Genomic DNA, 13,806 nt, shown 5'->3' on the forward strand with positions numbered 1-13,806 from the left:
AACTTAAAGAGGGCAGCACGTCCCAAGAGAGTGAGGGGGAGGAAGCGCCAGTGTTTAACGGCACGAAAACGTGCCAGGGGTTCAAGTAGATTCACCTCATGAAATAGGGCCGGGTCAAGTGTGATGTAGATGCCTATATATTGTAAGCCCCTCAATGTCATACCCTCTTTGGTTACATGGTTGTGTCCCCCATAGTACATAAAGCCGAGACTTGGTCCAATTAATAGTGTACCCTGAATGGGTGCTAAATATGTGGAATATGTGTAGGACCCAGCAGAGGGACTGCGATGGTGAGGCCATATATAAAAGGATATCATCCATGTATAATGAAATGCGGTCTTCATGATTCTCCGTCCACGGATCAGTGGGTCCCCCCTTACCCAGACCGTGAGTGACTCGAGGCGAAAAGCAAGGGTGATAGGGGGCACCCCTGCCTGGTTCCCCTTTCTAATTGAAACTGTCTAGAGGTGTGATTATTCACCACTACCTGTGCGGTCGGGCATGCATAAAGTAATTGGATCCACTTTATAAAGTTAGGCCCAAATCCCATCCTCTCCAATACTGCAAAGAGGAAATCCCATTTGATTGTATCGAATGCCATTTTGGCATCTAGTGATAACAGGGCTGCGTCCTCCCTAATCGTACTGCGTCTACACAGCACCCCATGTAATCGTCTTAAGTTCAGGGAAGTATTCCGCCCGGGCATAAAGCCGGATTGTACCAGTCCAGTGATATAGGGGATGAGTCTATTGGCCAGCAGTTTCGCTAATATTTTCGCCTCAACAGTGAGGAGTGAGATGGGCCGGTAGTACCTACAGTCATCTGGTGGTTTACCGTTTATGAATACCACGATGGAGGCCGTCCTGATATCTTTTGCAGCATCCCTTTTTCGAAGCATGCGATGTACATTTGGAGCAAGTAGGGGGATAGTTTGGAAGCCATTGGTTTAAAGAATTCAATCGGGAGCCCGTTGGGTCCCATGGCCTTACCCGAACGGACATTTTGAATAGCCAATTGGATTTCTTGTTCAGTAAATTTTCCCTCTAGTCTCTATCCTCAGTGGACAAACAGGTGACATTTATAGTCATTAGCAATTCTGCAGCCACAAGCGGCGGGATTGTCCCGGTAGATGTGTATACTGATGAAAAGTAAGTAGCGAACGGGTCCGCAATCCGCTGGGGATCGGTAATTGCCTCCCCATTGGACCCACGCAGTAAATTAACCCATCTCAATAGTTGCTCCTTTTTTTCAAGCCAGGCAAGAAGCGTGCCTGTTCTCTCTCCATGCTCGTATATCTTATGATATGTTGACTTGTACTTTGCCTTGGCAGCGTCTGTAAGGAGCTGCTGGTAATCAAGACGCACGACTGCCAACGAATGCTACGCGTCATGGTCAGTGGTGAGTGCAAGTGCCCTTTCCCTAAGTAGGATATCTTCCACGAGTCCCAAAATACAAGACTGTATTCTCTACTGATGACGGTTAATAAACCAGAAACACGTGTCTAGAGATCAGCACTATCTGCGCCAACCTTGGCGAAACACTCGAAAATATCGGAGCGATCTACAAGAGACTGCATTACCCAGAATGCCAGGGGCGAACCTTGCCTGAGAGGTCAGCGGTGTGCTCGCACATCCTGTTGTCTATTTAAAGTACTCCTGTGAGTCACTCGTGGATGAAGCACCTGCGCGCCAGTGAGAGGTACCGGACCTGATATAATGTTTGGCAGCCTACTCAGCAAACCCCAAAATACAAGACTGTATTCTCTACTGATGACGGTTAATAAACCAGAAACAAGCGTCTAGAGATCAGCACTATCTGGCCCAAACTTGGCGAAACACTCGAAAATATCGGAGCGATCTATAAGAGACTGCATTACCCAGAATGCCAGGGATGAACCTTGCCTGAGAGGTCAGCGGTGTGCTCCCACATCCTGTTGTCTATCTTCCTCGAGCCATTCTATGCGTTTAACGAGTTCTCTTTTATGGCCGACCATCAATGCAAAGGCCCTACCCTTCATCACTACACCAAACGCACCCCATAGAATTTGGGCTGAGGAGACTTATCCTACGTTTTCTTTGAAGTACAGATCGGTCTCTTTGATCAATGTCTCCTTGATATGGGGTATCTTGAGCGCCCAGGGGTTTATGGTCAGGGTCGAGCGTTGCGAGGGAGAGCCAGTTGTAATCTTAGTGAGGATAGGTGAGTGGTCTTGGATACTGCGAGCAAGGCAACGGCACTCAGAGAACTCGTGGATATCTTGTGCATGTGTGAACATGTGATCGATCTGTGATTGACTGTTGTGGGCCCCAGAGTGGAATGTCAATTGTGAGGTGGTGGGGTTGAGTCGTTGCCAGATATCAACGAGGCCCATGGCAGACAGGAATTCGGCAAGTTGGGATCCCCTCAAAGGATCTCTGCGTCGCGGAAGGCAATCTTTAGTGCCATTCATTGCAAGATTGAAGTCCCCCCCAGTACCAACAGGCCAAGCGGAAGATCAAGAAGGAGTGTTCCTAGGACCTGCAGAGTGAGGCGCTGCAGCCCAGCGGGGGGCATATGTTGATATAAAATTGAGAGTCTTTCCCTCCCAGTTGCCGGATAGCGCAACGTATCTGCCTTGCACGTCAGACTAGGTCTTATGTATCATGTATGGACAGCCTTTACGTAGAAGTACCCCTGTCCCTCGCAAACTCGATGTAAACCCCGCTTGCACAAGTAGGCGATATACCCATCTATTCAAGGCTCCGCAGGAGTTGGAAACTAAGTGCGTTTCTTGAAGAAGGACGATGTCTGGTGCCTGTCTCTTCAGATATTGATTTGATTTTATCCCGAGACCGTTAACATTCCACATGAGGAACTTAAGATCTACGTGTGGTCCCATAGGTGGATAGACAACCGACCCGTGTGAAGTAAGTGGCCGTGTAGTAAATCTGTGAGCCAGTCTGTTCCATCATGCAGTTTGCGGGCAGTCCATTAGTAGTATACAAGGGTGTCTCTTGTGATTCCCATGTCAGCTCAATGTGAGCATACATAGTGACCTGTGTTGTTGTAGGAAAAAAGTACTGCTGCATAGGACTAAAACCACCCAAAAACAAACCCACCATCCCCCAAAAGCTAAACAAGATATCCCCCCGCCCCCAAAATGATCCCCACCCTCCCCCTCCCTGCATGACGGGCAATGAATCTCCCGCCACCCCAAACTTGCAGAGTGCCTATCGCCCACACTTAAAAGAATTGGATACGTGAATCGACCCCACTCCCTGGGGCAACGATTCGTGATTAGCATTTGCCCCGAACACATAAACCCGGAGGAGAAGCTGAGTCTTGACTTATTGCATTTACAAAGGATTCCCAACACCCCACAATAGTGTATAGTTGCGTCTTTGGATCCGCCGGCACCAGAGCGGGCGACCACAAATAGTTGATCCTCCAGAAGACTGTAATGCTTTCATTGATTTGGTGGTTAAGCTTGATCATAGTTTGAACGAGAGAAAGGGTGAGAAATCACGCACCACTCTGTCTCGACTTGTTCTAGCACGAGGGGAGAAAAGAGAAGTTAGAGACACCAAAGACACGAGTGAACCCATGCAGATAGGTGGTTTGCGGGCCCCCTTATCCATGCTAGAAAAAGATGGACGTAGAAAAAACAATCTCTGTTTATATTGTGGTAAAGGGGGACATTATGCTAAAGAGTGTCCAGCTAAAACCCGCTCCTTCTCTAAAACAATAGATGGAAATCAAAATTATGCTTCCCCATCGGAAAACTAAACAACTTGAGGAAACGTGAGACCGGTTCCTCAAGTTGTGGGTCTCGTGAGGTCTCTCAACCTTCAGCCCAATTAGCAGCCCCTGTTGCTAAACATTTTACCTTGTCTGTGACACTAATTATATCGAACCAACAGAGAAAAGCCATCTCCATCCTTTTAGATTCTGGTGCTACCGGTAATTTTCTTGATATCCGGTTAGCTCATAAGTTAGGCATTCCTTTTCTACCTAAATCCCGGCCTGAACCTGTGAGGGCGGTAGATGGGAGTGAACTCTCCTCTGGGTTACTTATCATACTCCTGACTTAATCCTGGTATGCAGTAATGGTCACTCAGAATCTCTTCAATTTGATTTGATAGATACACCCAATTTTTTAGCCATTTTAGGAGTTCCATGTTTGCAGACTCATAATCCTCTTATAGACTGGACTAAGCGTACAGTTACCCTGAAGTCCCCCCATTGCCTGTTACATTGCTATAAAGAACCCAGCCGGATAGAACACCCTATGTGTTGTGCACTTGATACTCTTGAAGGGACACACAAAATCCCCTCTATCTATGAAACTAACAAAGAAGTCTTTGATGAAGTTAGTGCTACTGCCCTTCCCCCACATAGAAGTTATGATTGTAGAATTGATTTGGTTCCAGGGGCTGTGTTACCAGTCAGTAGAGTTTATGACTTGACAGATTCTGAAACAGAATATTTGCAAAAATACATAACAGAAATGTTGGAGAAAGGGTTCATTAGACATTCTACATCTCCTGTATCATCACTCTTTTTTTTATTCCTAAGAGAGAAGGAGGTCTGCGTGCCTGTTTGGACTACCGCGCATTGAATAAGGTAACTATAAAGAATAAATATCCCTTGCCACTCATTCCAGTGCTATTAGATCAAATACGCGGAGTCAAAATCTTTACCAAATTAGATCTTAGAGGGGCCTATCATCTGATAAGCGTTAGAGAGGGAGATGAATAGAAAACCGCGTTTCAAACAAAATTTGGATTGTATGAATATTGTGTCATGCCTTTTGGACTCTGTAATGCCCCTGCGGCCATTCAATTTTTCATTAATGAGATTTTACGGGAATCTCTAGATCTCTTTGTGATTGTCTATACAGATGACATTTTGATTTACTCTCAGAATGAAGAGGAGCATGTAGAGCATGTAAAGAAGATCTTACAACGACTCAAAGACAATCACTTATTTGCTAAAGTAGATAAGAGTATATTTCATACTACGAAAGTAGAATTCCTAGGCTTTGTGATCTCTCCCGATGGCATTCACATGGACCCCAAGAAAATAGAAGCCTTGATTAACTGGCCCAGCCCCATCTCAGTAAAGGAAGTACAATCCTTTCTAGGTTTTGCTAATTTTTACAGAAGATTCATTGACCATTTTTCTGATCTTATTTCTCCGATCACTCGGTTACTTCGCAAAGGAGTGGTCTTTAAGTGGTCCCATGAGGCAGAACAGGCTTTTTTACAATTAAAGAAAAGATTTACTACTTCTCCTATCCTTAAGCATGCAGACAACACCCAGCCTTATTATGTTGAAGCAGACGCTTCCCAATTTGCGGTAGGAGGAGTTCTATCACAACGTGATCAGATAACTGGCTGTTTGCATCCAGTAGCTTATTTCTAAAAAAAACTCCTTCCTGCAGAGCAAAATTACACCATCGGAGAACGGGAGTTATTGGCCATAAAGATGGCTTTCCAAGAATGGAGACATTATCTATTAGGCTCCCCTCACACTGTTACTATTTATACAGACCACAAAAATTTACAGTTTTTTAAATCCGCTAGAGCCTTGGCTCCCCAACATATGCGATGGGTTCGTTTCTTTAGCGAATACGACTTCATCATCACAGCCCTGGCTCTCAACAAGGAAAAGCAGACGCATTATCCAGAATAGGTCAAGAAAAGAAGATCCATACGAGCACATGCTCTCCCATCATACCATGTCATAAGATAATAGGGGTAGGAGATCGAGTAGAAAACCATGCTCCATCGTTTTTGTCTCGACTGACACAGGCTTATTCTACCTTCTCCACATCTTTGTGTGGTCGAGGGAATCGTTTTTAGCGAGATCTTGTGATGAGGAGACTCATCATTCCGCCCAAAATGATTGCGGTATAGAGCAGGATGTAAAGCTGACGGCTACTCCTGTGCGTATACATTTTTAACTGATTGTGATATGAGGGACGTAACCATATTTCAGGTCCTCCCAAAAGAGACCCTTCACCTGTCTTTGTATGTCCCACTTTATTTGGAGCGTTATTTTGTGGAAATGAAGTTTCCGCTGCTACTACTTCCAGAAAATCCATCAGGTTCTGGTGAGCTATTGTGACTTCTGCCGTGCTGTCCAGCATCGTCACTGCCCATTCCCCGTTCAGAAGCAGTGTCCTCAGCAGCCTGGGCATTTCTGATCTTAATCTCTGCTACCTTTTTATTAAATGGAGGATTTGTAGATTTTTGTTTATCTTCTTGTTTGATGATGTTGTCTGAAGTACGATGTGTCTCCTGTTTTGTCTTGACACGCTCTCTGATCTTTGCTCTGACCGTCCACCTCTCTCCGAGCGTTTCTCCGATTTATCCTGAAAGGAACGTGTATCATTATCCTGATATCTGTCAGGCTTTCTCATATTATCACCATTCCTGAGATTGTATCTCATTTCTGTGTGTTCCTGTTGAGGAGACCCACTCCGTGATTGTTGTTTATTTTTTTGTTTATTATCCTAATTCTTCTATAAAGAAATGGGTCTGGCTCACATATTATCTCTTCCCATAGAAGCGTATGTTTCTTTGATAATCTTAGGTAGCTCCCGCTCCTGTTGTAGGAGTGAATTGCTTCAGGCATTGGCATATAACCATCGCGGCTGCCTCCCCTTTTATGATACTTAACATAGTTGCAGAAACTTGACGAAAATTGCTTATTAGTTTAATCCCTAAGTCCAGGCCAGGTTCTGCCCCAATGCATTGAAATAAATACAGAATGAGTGTATTTGTTTTAATGCCAGTTGCACCCCCAAATCCTTGGGGTATCTCCCCCGGGCACAGAGATGGTCCTAGTAAAAGGATTCAATAGTTTCTCTTGAGTTCAATAAACCAGATATAGTCCATAGGTTTTAATGCTATTTAATATTGTTATTCCATCACAATATTTGTTAATAAACTTCAACCCCCAAAATGCATTATTCTTAAAGAGTTTGTTTCATGAAATCCAATATTTGTTCAATTGGTTTTCCAAACCCAATGCATTTCGGCGTTTCGCTTTCATCAGGGGATGATCTATAAATGAAATGTATTCGGCTATAAATCTATGTCATACAGAAGAACGCCATCATTCTCGATGCTTAAACTCTTAAAGCGTGACTTTGTGTAAAGTAATTCCGAAAGTGCGTGAAATTGTTGTGAAAAAGAGAACCCAAAGATATGTCCGCTTTAGATATTGTGCGTAAGTAAATATGAAGACTTGTTATTTTAGAAAGCTTAATAATGCCGAGGTTAATGGTCGTGTATGAATTGTTACCGGGAAGTTGGAATATCGATGTTAGTCACCACGTTCCTAAGTTTTAGTTTAAGATGTGCCCAATAACTTAGTAACTAATCCAACGAGAGCAGAGGAACAAATCAACAACATGCTACATAGATTTAAGGCACGTGGATACTCAGACCAGGTACTGACTGAAGCCAAAAATAGAAGTGCATTAAAAAACAGAGAAGAATTGTTTGGACCCCGTCAGAAGCAAACTAAAGAACGTATTACGGTGGTTTCAAAGTACTCAACGATGAGCGTTGCATACAAAAAAATTATCCAAAAACATTGGCCTATCCTGAAACTCGAACAAGATTTCAATCACATTTTCGATGAAGAACCTATTTTCGTATATAGTAGCAGTAAAAACATGGGAGAAATAATAAAAAAAGCCAATATAGTTCTAGTGCAAACCATGTATAAAGGTAACATTCCGTGTTGGAACTGTAACAACTGTAATAATTTAATCAAAGGAGCATATATCACCCACCCAATGAAAGGTCACAAAATCAAACTAAGGGTGAATGCAACATGTGATACATCAAACGTAGTATACATGCTAAAATGTCCATGCGGAAAATTATCAATGTGGAAAGACCACGCACACCAATTTATGAAATAGGATTACTCCAGTTAGGGTGTGCTTTAGAGGAAAACGCCTCCTAAACCAGGGCGCAAATATGAACTAAAGAATGCACTAATCCAAATGGGTAGTGTCCCTCTACGCACAGCCGAAAGGCAACAAAGTTGCAAAGTTTCAAGGAAAGTTCCAATATGCTGTTTTATTATCAAAAGCTTAATCAATATTTATTCCACGTTGTATTCATGGGTTTGTAACATGAACATTGTAATTCAGCGCAGGACTTTTTAATGCACTCAATGCATTTCGGGTCACGCACGACCCTTCATCAGGAGAAGTCCTAAAAGAATTCAAAGGGAGAGTTTTAGCGACCTACTCAAATGTAGAAATATCGGTAAATTGAGCAAAAATCCACCGGTTTAAACGAAAACTCCGAAATGCCGTGATGTTAAACGAGAAGAGAACGTGGTTGATCATAGAAGGAAAACCCAGTTAAAAATGTCCAAAAAGAAGTGATGTTAAACGTGAGAAAAACATGGTTGGTCGTAGGGAGAGAAGAGACCCTTCAAGGAATCCCAAAAAGTAAACGGTGTTCAGAAAACGAGCTAGAAGTGATCAGTTGATTTTATGACAAGAGTAAATGGAGACACGCTTTTTACCAATGATAAAAAACACAAAGTCAACCCATTATCAAAACCGCTTGTGCAAAGAAAAGAGTTTAGGTGAAACATTATGACAGACCCAATAAATTACATTTAAAGAAGCATACCTGAAAGATAAGGAATCAAAGGTTTCGAACGTCCAGTTTTCGTTTAAACCGGTGGATTTTTGCTCAATTTACCGATATTTCTACATTTGAGTAGGTCGCTAAAACTCTCCCTTTGAATTCTTTTAGGACTTCTCCTGATGAAGGGTCGTGCGTGACCCGAAATGCATTGAGTGCATTAAAAAGTCCTGCGCTGAATTACAATGTTCATGTTACAAACCCGTGAATACAACGTGGAATGAATATTGATTAAGCTTTTGATAATAAAACAGCATATTGGAACTTTCCTTGAAACTTTGCAACTTTGTTGCCTTTCGGCTGTGCGTAGAGGGACACTATCCATTTGGATTAGTGCATTCTTTAGTTCATATTTGCGCCCTGGTTTAGGAGGCGTTTTCCTCTAAAGCACGCCCTAACTGGAGTAATCCTATTTCATAAATTGGTGTGCGTGGTCTTTCCACATTGATCATTTACAGTTCGCTAAACCACTACCACAGCACCCATCTCAACATGGCTTACCAAGATATTACAATCCTCACTGATAAAAGAGCTGACACGTTCGCCTTCGGCGATGAGGAAGTGCAAAGAATATATTCACTAATCGGAGAGTTTGAACCGACCACTTCCGGGACTGGCACAGCACAGAGCAACATTAAACAGCTTTTATATTTAACTAAACGTGGTTTCCTATAAACTTTGCTCCTATGGAATGACAAACATCGGTTATGTTTTCTTGCATTTAATGTTAACACAGTATTATTTACTTGAGCACAGTAATTGCCAATTTCATTGTCTCATGTACTCTTTAGGTACTATTTACTTGTTTTGATGTTGTTTAGTTTCATTTCATATCTTCTCACTCTTGATCATCAAATGGTTCTTAAGGTGTGTTTTCTTTCAACTCTATACACTTGCCTTCTGTATTCAATTATATCATCAGCTAACCCTCGTTTCTGTTCCCCCTTTTTTCCGTCTTTACATTCCTTGAATTTCTGTAACCTCCATTGCAATCTCCACTGATTTATTAATTTGTCTTTGATTCGTATTTTTTCTTTGTATGTTGAATAACTTTATTCACCCACTTTTTTCATTCGTGTTTATTATTAATAAACTTTCGTTTTTTCTCCTCACTTTTTTCTGTCTTGAACCCTCATATTCTTACTCTGCATATCTTACTTTCTATATTTTGAGAATTTCTTTAACCTCCTCCTTCTTTTGTTACACATTGTGATTATCCTGTATCAACATTGTTATACTATGACTCCATTCCAATATGGCTGCCTTCAGGATGTTTCCAACCCTTCTTCTCTTTCTATTCTTCACGTCACATATATCAGCGTCTTCCTTTTTCACTCTCGATTACATACCACAGGTGTTTGTGTTTGAACCACACGCGTATTTGCCGTCCGTCTTTCGGACGTTCGAAACCTTTGATTCCTTATCTTTCAGGTATGCTTCTTTAAATGTAATTTATTGGGTCTGTCATAATGTTTCACCTAAACTCTTTTCTTTGCACAAGCGGTTTTGATAATGGGTTGACTTTGTGTTTTCTATCATTGGTAAAAAGCGTGTCTCCATTTACTCTTGTCATAAAATCAACTGATCACTTCTAGCTCGTTTTCTGAACACCGTTTACTTTTTGGGATTCCTTGAAGGGTCTCTTCTCTCCCTACGACCAACCATGTTTTTCTCACGTTTAACATCACTTCTTTTTGGACATTTTTAACTGGGTTTTCCTTCTATGATCAACCACGTTCTCTTCTCGTTTAACATCACGGCATTTCGGAGTTTTCGTTTAAACCGGTGGATTTTTGCTCAATTTACCGATATTTCTACATTTGAGTAGGTCGCTAAAACTCTCCCTTTGAATTCTTTTAGGACTTCTCCTGATGAAGGGTCGTGCGTGACCCGAAATGCATTGAGTGCATTAAAAAGTCCTGCGCTGAATTACAATGTTCATGTTACAAACCCGTGAATACAACGTGGAATGAATATTGATTAAGCTTTTGATAATAAAACAGCATATTGGAACTTTCCTTGAAACTTTGCAACTTTGTTGCCTTTCGGCTGTGCGTAGAGGGACACTACCCATTTGGATTAGTGCATTCTTTAGTTCATATTTGCGCCCTGGTTTAGGAGGCGTTTTCCTCTAAAGCACGCCCTAACTGGAGTAATCCTATTTCATAAATTGGTGTGCGTGGTCTTTCCACATTGATCATTTACAGTTCGCTAAACCACTACCACAGCACCCATCTCAACATGGCTTACCAAGATATTACAATCCTCACTGATAAAAGAGCTGACACGTTCGCCTTCGGCGATGAGGAAGTGCAAAGAATATATTCACTAATCGGAGAGTTTGAACCGACCACTTCCGGGACTGGCACAGCACAGAGCAACATTAAACAGCTTTTATATTTAACTAAACGTGGTTTCCTATAAACTTTGCTCTGTGCAACCCAATCCTATGGAATGACAAACATCGGTTATGTTTTCTTGCATTTAATGTTAACACAGTATTATTTACTTGAGCACAGTAATTGCCAATTTCATTGTCTCATGTACTCTTTAGGTACTATTTACTTGTTTTGATGTTGTTTAGTTTCATTTCATATCTTCTCACTCTTGATCATCAAATGGTTCTTAAGGTGTGTTTTCTTTCAACTCTATCCACTTGCCTTCTGTATTCAATTATATCATCAGCTAACCCTCGTTTCTGTTCCCCCTTTTTTCCGTCTTTACATTCCTTGAATTTCTGTAACCTCCATTGCAATCTCCACTGATTTATTAATTTGTCTTTGATTCGTATTTTTTCTTTGTATGTTGAATAACTTTATTCACCCACTTTTTTCATTCGTGTTTATTATTAATAAACTTTCGTTTTTTCTCCTCACTTTTTTCTGTCTTGAACCCTCATATTCTTACTCTGCATATCTTACTTTCTATATTTTGAGAATTTCTTTAATCTCCTCCTTCTTTTGTTACACATTGTGATTATCCTGTATCAACATTGTTATACTATGACTCCATTCCAATATGGCTGCCTTCAGGATGTTTCCAACCCTTCTTCTCTTTCTATTCTTCACGTCACATATATCAGCGTCTTCCTTTTTCACTCTCGATTACATACCACAGGTGTTGGTGTTTGAACCACACGCGTATTTGCCGTCCGTCTTTCGGACGTTCGAAACCTTTGATTCCTTATCTTTCAGGTATGCTTCTTTAAATGTAATTTATTGGGTCTGTCATAATGTTTCACCTAAACTCTTTTCTTTGCACAAGCGGTTTTGATAATGGGTTGACTTTGTGTTTTCTATCATTGGTAAAAAGCGTGTCTCCATTTACTCTTGTCATAAAATCAACTGATCACTTCTAGCTCGTTTTCTGAACACCGTTTACTTTTTGGGATTCCTTGAAGGGTCTCTTCTCTCCCTACGACCAACCATGTTTTTCTCACGTTTAACATCACTTCTTTTTGGACATTTTTAACTGGGTTTTCCTTCTATGATCAACCACGTTCTCTTCTCGTTTAACATCACGGCATTTCGGAGTTTTCGTTTAAACCGGTGGATTTTTGCTCAATTTACCGATATTTCTACATTTGAGTAGGTCGCTAAAACTCTCCCTTTGAATTCTTTTAGGACTTCTCCTGATGAAGGGTCGTGCGTGACCCGAAATGCATTGAGTGCATTAAAAAGTCCTGCGCTGAATTACAATGTTCATGTTACAAACCCGTGAATACAACGTGGAATGAATATTGATTAAGCTTTTGATAATAAAACAGCATATTGGAACTTTCCTTGAAACTTTGCAACTTTGTTGCCTTTCGGCTGTGCGTAGAGGGACACTACCCATTTGGATTAGTGCATTCTTTAGTTCATATTTGCGCCCTGGTTTAGGAGGCGTTTTCCTCTAAAGCACGCCCTAACTGGATTAATCCTATTTCATAAATTGGTGTGCGTGGTCTTTCCACATTGATCATTTACAGTTCGCTAAACCACTACCACAGCACCCATCTCAACATGGCTTACCAAGATATTACAATCCTCACTGATAAAAGAGCTGACACGTTCGCATTCGGCGATGAGGAAGTGCAAAGAATATATTCACTAATCGGAGAGTTTGAACCGACCACTTCCGGGACTGGCACAGCACAGAGCAACATTAAACAGCTTTTATATTTAACTAAACGTGGTTTCCTATAAACTTTGCTCTGTGCAACCCAATCCTATGGAATGACAAACATCGGTTATGTTTTCTTGCATTTAATGTTAACACAGTATTATTTACTTGAGCACAGTAATTGCCAATTTCATTGTCTCATGTACACTTTAGGTACTATTTACTTGTTTTGATGTTGTTTAGTTTCATTTCATATCTTCTCACTCTTGATCATCAAATGGTTCTTAAGGTGTGTTTTCTTTCAACTCTATCCACTTGCCTTCTGTATTCAATTATATCATCAGCTAACCCTCGTTTCTGTTCCCCCTTTTTTCCGTCTTTACATTCCTTGAATTTCTGTAACCTCCATTGCAATCTCCACTGATTTATTAATTTGTCTTTGATTCGTATTTTTTCTTTGTATGTTGAATAACTTTATTCACCCACTTTTTTCATTCGTGTTTATTATTAATAAACTTTCGTTTTTTCTCCTCACTTTTTTCTGTCTTGAACCCTCATATTCTTACTCTGCATATCTTACTTTCTATATTTTGAGAATTTCTTTAACCTCCTCCTTCTTTTGTTACACATTGTGATTATCCTGTATCAACATTGTTATACTATGACTCCATTCCAATATGGCTGCCTTCAGGATGTTTCCAACCCTTCTTCTCTTTCTATTCTTCACGTCACATATATCAGCGTCTTCCTTTTTCACTCTCGATTACATACCACAGGTGTTGGTGTTTGAACGACACGCGTATTTGCCGTCCGTCTTTCGGACGTTCGAAACCTTTGATTCCTTATCTTTCAGGTATGCTTCTTTAAATGTAATTTATTGGGTCTGTCATAATGTTTCACCTAAACTCTTTTCTTTGCACAAGCGGTTTTGATAATGGGTTGACTTTGTGTTTTCTATCATTGGTAAAAAGCGTGTCTCCATTTACTCTTGTCATAAAATCAACTGATCACTTCTAGCTCGTTTTCTGAACACCGTTTACTT

The sequence above is a fragment of the Triturus cristatus genome, chromosome 4_2 (genome assembly GCF_964204655.1).
Source record: "Triturus cristatus chromosome 4_2, aTriCri1.1, whole genome shotgun sequence".
Classification (NCBI taxonomy): domain Eukaryota; kingdom Metazoa; phylum Chordata; class Amphibia; order Caudata; family Salamandridae; genus Triturus; species Triturus cristatus.